This window comes from Callorhinchus milii, unplaced genomic scaffold (genome assembly GCF_018977255.1).
Source record: "Callorhinchus milii isolate IMCB2004 unplaced genomic scaffold, IMCB_Cmil_1.0 Scaffold20, whole genome shotgun sequence".
Classification (NCBI taxonomy): Eukaryota; Metazoa; Chordata; class Chondrichthyes; order Chimaeriformes; family Callorhinchidae; genus Callorhinchus; species Callorhinchus milii.
The window spans coordinates 1-6,221 of NW_024704761.1; positions in this window are offsets into that span (position 1 = coordinate 1).

Here is a 6,221-nt window from a genome sequence, read left to right on the forward strand (position 1 = left end):
AAAACCAAAAACAATAATAAATTGTTCATTTTCAATCCACGACTGTTTGTGGGACATTGCTGTGCGCAATTGGCTGCCGCATTCGCCCACAAATATACAGTTAATTCACTTTGCAGTGTGTTCTGTGAAGCGCTTTGGACGTCCTCCGATGTGAAAAGCGCTATATCAAAATGCAGGATTATTAATATTATGTAAATCTATCTGTATTATCTGCTTCAATTACTACTTACGGGAATGAGTTCCGCATAGTACTGCCCTCTGTCTGAAGAAGTTCCTTCTAAATTCTCATTTCAATCCTCCAGTCACTATCTTACACTCGTATTTCTGAGTGAAGTCTCAGTCAGAAATAGGAACTACCAATTTGAGCTGTGACACCATGTTGTATTGGTGTCACTTGTGGCAATATAATCAGTCCTGTAGCTCAGTGGTTCAAGCACTCGCTTCGCATGAGGGAGACCTGAGTTCAATTTCAGGCAGAGGGCGAAACCTTGGGCAAGTTTCCTTACCCCACAGCCTAATAATAATTTTCCAAAACAACAAAATAAATTGGCCATTTTAATCTAGACTGTTTGTGGGACATTGCTGTGCGCAATTGGCTGCCGCGTTCGCCCACAATATAGAGTTATTCACTTTGCAATGTGTTCTGTGAAGCGCTTTGGGACATCCTCCCGATGTGAAAAGCGCTATATCAAAATGCAAGGATTATTATTATTATGTAAATCTATCTGTATTATCTGCTTCAATTACTACTTACGGGAGTGAGTTCCGCATAGTGCTGCCTTCTGTCTGAAGAAGTTCCTTCTAAATTCTCATTTCAATCCTCCAGTCACTATCTTATACTCGTATTTCTGTGTGAAGTCTCAGTCAGAAATAGGAACTACCAATTTGAGGTGTGACACCATGTTGTATTGGTGTCACTTGTGGGAATGTGATCAGTCCTGTAGCTCAATGGTTAGAGCACTCGCTTTGCATGAGGGAGACCTGGGTTCAATTTCAGGAAGGGCGACACCTTGGGCAAGTTTCCTTACTCCACACTCCTAATAATAATTCCTCCAAAACCAAAAACAATAATAAATTGGTCATTTTTAATCTATGACTGTTTGTGGGACATGGCTGCCGTGTTCGCCCACAAATATACAGTTAATTCACTTGCAGTGTGTTCTGTGAAGCGCTTTGAGCCGTCCTCCCGGATGTGAAAAGCGCTATATCAAAATGCAAGGATTATTATTATGTAAATCTATCTGTATTATCTGCTTCAATTACTACTTACGGGATGAGTTCCGCATAGTCTGCCCTCTGTCTGAAGAATTCCTTCTAAATTCATTCATCTCCAGTCAATCTTATACTCGTATTTCTGAGTGAAGTCTCAGTCAGAAATAGGAACTACCAATTTGAGCTGTGACACCATGTTGTATTGGTGTCACTTGTGCCATTGTTATTGGCCTGCAGCTCAGTGGGTAGTACTGTAACTCAGTGGTTAGAGCACTCGCTTTGCAATGGGAGACCCGAGTTCAATTCTGGTAGGAGAATCTTGGGCAAGTTTCCTTACCACTGCCTAATAATAATTCTCCAAAACCAATAATTGGTCATTTAATCTATGACTGTTTGTGGTGCGTGCGAATGGCTGCCGCGTTCGCCCACAAATACAGTAATTCACTTGCAGTGTGTGTTGAAGCGCTTGGACTCCTCCGATTAAAAGCCTATATCAAAATGCAGGATATTTTATGTAATCTTCGTATTATCTGTTAATTATATTACGGGATGATTCCGATGTGCTTTGTTGAAAAGTTCTTCTAATTCTTTTCAATCCTCATACTGTATTTCTGGTGAGTCTCAGTCAAATAGGAACTACCATTTGAGTGTGCACCATGTTGTATTGGTGTACGTGATGTATCTCCTGTAGCCAGTTAGCACCGCTGCAGAGGGAGAAGTTCAATTTCGGAGGCGACTGGGCAGTTCCTACCACACTAATAATCCCCAAAAAAAAAAATAAATGGTCATTAATCTATGTTTGGGACATTGCTGTGCGCAATTGGCTGCTGCGTTCGCCCACAAATATACAGTCAATTCACTTTGCAGTATGTTGTGTGAAGCACTTTGGGACGTCCTCCCGATGTGAAAAGCGCTATATCAAAATGCAAGGATTATTATTATTATGTAAATCTATCTGTATTATCTGCTTCAATTACTACTTACGGGAGTGAGTTCCGCATAGTGCTGCCCTCTGTCTGAAGAAGTTCCTTCTAAATTCTCATTTCAATCCTCCAGTCACTATCTTATACTCGTATTTCTATGTGTAGTCTCAGTGAGAAATAGGAACTACCTATTTGAGCTGTGACACCATGTTGTATTGGTGTCACTTGTGGCATTGCTCGTCTCTATTATACTTTCTCTCTCTCTCTTTCACAAAAATTCTCCTTTCTAAGACAATTTCTCCCCCAATCGGAATCTTTCTCTTTCTCTTTCACACCTTATATTGCAATCTTTCTCCTCTCTTTCGCACTTTCTCTCTCTATTCCAATCTTTCTCCTTTCTAACACACTTCCTCTCCCTCACTTTCTCACTATCGTACTTTGCCTCTGTATATTACAATCTTTCTCCTCTTTATCACACCCTCTCCCTCTATTCCAATCTTTCTAACATGCTTTCTCTCTATCGTATTCTTTCTCCTCTATTGCAATCTTTCTCCTCTCTATTCCAAACTTTCTCTTCCCTATCACACTTTCTCTCTATCACACTTTTTATGTATTGCAATCTTTCTCCTCTATCACTTTCTATTGCAATCTTTCTCCTCTCTATCACATTCTCTATCATACTTTCTCTCTCTATCATTGTCCTTCTCTCGCTCAATTTTCTCCTCTCACATTACTTCTTTATCACAATATTTCTCATTCTTTCTAACACACTTTCTCTTTCAGAATCGTTCTCTTTCTCACTATTGCAATCTTTCTCATCTCTATCACAATCTTTCTCCTCTCTATTACAACCTTTTCCGTCTCTGTCACACTCTCTATCAGAATCTTTCTCCATCACACTTTGTCTCTGTTGCAATCTTTCTCCTCTCTATTCCAATCCTCCTAACACGCACTCTCGCCCAATTTTCCTCTTCTCTCTCATATTTCTGCTTCTCTCTATTATACTATCACAATCTTTCTCCTTCTTTCTAACACACTCTTTCTCTATTGTAAACTTTCTCCTCTCTATCATACTTTGTCTCTCTTAATTCCAATCTTTCTAACACTCTCTATATCACACTTTCTATCCGAATATTTCTCCTTCTCTCTACCGCAATCTTTCGCCACTCTAACACAGTTTTTCTATCACAACCTTTAATAATAATAATGATCCTTGCATTTGATATAGCGCTTTTCACGTCGGGAGGACGTCCCAAAGCACTTTACAGAACACACTGTAAAGTGAATTGACTATATTTGCGGGCGAACGCGGCAGCCAATTGCACACAGCAATGTCCCACAAACAGTTGTAGATTGAAAATTACCAATTTATTATTGTTTTGGGTTTTTGGAGGGATTCTTATTAGGCTCTGTGTGGAGTAAGGAAATTTGCCCAAGGTTTCACCCTGCCAGGAATTGAACTCAGGTCTCATTTGCAAAGTAGGTGCTCTAACCACTGAGCTACAGGACTAGTAACCAACCCTGACACCAACTGACTCGAACTACACTGAACCTGCCCTGACAAGTTAACTCAATCACCCTCTCAACAACTGGACTGAACTCACCCTGACAAATACAACTCTCAACCAATCATAGCATAAACTGACTCAACAACACTAAACCAGTCTGAACAGAACCTGACTCGTGGCAGCCACACTGACCCAGACCCGGCAGTGACTGACTCTCGGCAGCTACACATTGCCGGTCACTAGTGAACCAGCCGTGCAAACTGCTCCGACCCAGCCCTGGCAGCGAGTGACCCGAGGCAACTGCACTGAGCCAGGCCTGAAAGACTCTAAACCTCAACAACTGCACTTGACCGGCCTCGACACAGTCACTGAATCTACACCTGTCCTGAACCAACTTGCACACAAACTGATGCTCCACAACCAGCCCCGACACAAACCAACTCTCAGCCAGTAAACCCAACCAACCTTGACAGACACTGGCTCAATAAACTAAACTTCACACAAAGACTATATTACCCAACGACACACAAATTCTCTGATCTCAGATCAAACTCTTGTAATAGAAGTTATCAAATCAAACCTTACACCAACTACAGTGTTGGACTTCAACCTCTGCGATTTATACAATCTGTACCAATTAATTCTACCCTCAACCCAAACTATCACCTCACCATGTTAACTCAGCAACATCTCCCCATCTTGTCCCTCTCAAACCCCAGTCTTTCATACTAACAACTTCTAGTCTCAACCTCCAGTGTGAACCAGAGTTTGGCTCATATGTGGTTGGATGTCAGACATCCTGCATGAAGTCCACATAATGTTACCAAACCTCTGGAGTGTGGAAGAGTGCAAGAGAGAAAGAGATACAATCTTTGCCATCATCACAGGGTTCCCACTAGCACAGACTTGCCTTACTTATTCTCCGAGTCTCAAGAAGCTAGAGAAAGAGAAATAGGGCATGAGCTTCAGTTGTCACCCTAAGCTTTCCAGGAATTTTCACTTTCCATAGAGTCCAATGTAGTGCAACACGTCTAAGTTAGACTCAGCTATAAACTAAAAGGCCCTTTACCTACATTGAACCAGTCTCAACACTAACCAATTCATGATCTACACTGAACCTGCCCAGACACAAAACAACTCAACACTGAACCAATCTCAGGATAAAATGCATTAATAAACAATTCTGACATGGATTAACTCCACAACTGCCCTGAACCAACCTCAACAGACACTGACTCCACACCTTGTCACAGTATCTTATCTCTGGGTGAGAATTACACAATGTTTAAGTGCACTCTGAAAGAGCGATCCTTCTCTTCACAATTTTGCAGGTTGTGAGGCAGTAACCAATAGAGTAACATTATCCCAAACCTCTTACAAGTTCCTGAAATTTAGAGTTTGCATAATTAGTAATGTTAGAGTCAAGTGTCAGTGAAAACTCCAAACCTCAACAATTCTGGTTCATCTCCACCTCCTCCCTTTTATACCTCAAATGTGCCAAAGACACTTTTTTACCCAATCAATCCTGAGCACCTGGGACCCCTCTCTATGATCACAAACATTCACCTTATTTTGATTAGCCCTTTACTACCTCACAACCTGCACTGAACCAACTTGGACACAAACTAATGATCGACAAGTGCTCCAAACCATCTGTCGCATAAACTGATGCTCAACCAGTAAACTGAACCTACCTGGACAGACACTGGCTCTGGGCAAACAAAACCAACCTTCACACAGCTATTCGAGATTACCCAAAACCAAGCAAATTCACTGTCTAATCCGAAGATTAAACAGGTACCATCAAATCTGATTTTACACCATCAAACAAAAGTATGTATCTTCAATCTCTGATATTCCTACAATCTGTGTCGATGAATTAAACCCTCGACCCAAACTGTGAGCTCAACACATTAATCCAGCAAGATCTCCTCCATCCTGTCCCTCTCAAACCCCAGTCTCTTTTATTAACGACTTCTAATCTCAACCTCCAGTGCGAACCAGAGTTAAGACTCATATGTTTGGATGTCAGACATCCTGCATGAAGTCCACACAGTGTTGCCAAACCTCTGGAGTGTAGAATGGTGCAGGAAAGAACAATATACAACCTTTGCTGTCATTACAGGGTTCCCACTAGCACAGACTTAACTTACTTACCCTCCTTGAATCCCAAGGTGCTAGAGAGAGAAACAGGGCGTTGGTTTCAGTCGACAGTTTTTGGTTCTCATTAGTACAGACTTGGCTTCTGGTGACAATAATAATAACCTTGTATTTGATATAGCACTTGTCATGTCTGATGTCTCAAAGCACTTCACAGAACGGACCATAAAGCAAATGGACTATTTATTTGTGGGCGAAACGCAGCAGCCAATTGCACACAGCAGCATCCCACAATCAGTCGTGGATTGAAAATAACCAATTTATTATTGTTTTGTTTTTTGGAGCAATTATTATTAGGCTTGTGGAGTACGGAAACTTATCCAAGATTTCACCCTGCCTAGAATTGAACCCAGGTGTCTCACTTGCAAGGCGAGCGCTCTAACCAGTGAACTACAGGATTCCACCGAGCAACTGAGCT